The following is a 434-nucleotide window of genomic DNA, read 5'->3' as shown; positions in this document are numbered from 1 at the left end:
GCCAGCCTGAACTGCATAGCCAGACCTTGTCTCAAAAAAAAAAAAAAAAAAAGAATACCCTTACAGAGTCTGACACTTGGCTTCTCCGGGCTTGAGCTCTTCACACGAGTGTACCGATCTTTGATTTTTGCAACTAAACCTATGTGTTCACTTCTGTGTGTCCTTCCCAATTCTATCTTCGGGAAACAAGAACCCAAGAGTCCAAACTGCTGAAAACAACCCTGGGCAATTTAGGGAGACCCTGTCTCAGAATTTTAAAAACATATATATAATATACCTGTGTATTTTTTTTTTGAAGTGCTGGGGATGTAGCTCAGTGGTAGAAAGGTTGCCCAGCGTGTGCAAGGCCTTGGGTTCCATCCTCAGCACTGAAATAAATAAATAAATAAATGCAAATTAATGTATAAGAGAGAATAAAAAGCATTAAAAAGTGG

This window comes from Chinchilla lanigera, unplaced genomic scaffold, assembly GCF_000276665.1.
Source record: "Chinchilla lanigera isolate Chin_1 unplaced genomic scaffold, ChiLan1.0 scaffold00104, whole genome shotgun sequence".
Classification (NCBI taxonomy): Eukaryota; Metazoa; Chordata; class Mammalia; order Rodentia; family Chinchillidae; genus Chinchilla; species Chinchilla lanigera.
This window is presented reverse-complemented; position numbering follows the sequence as displayed.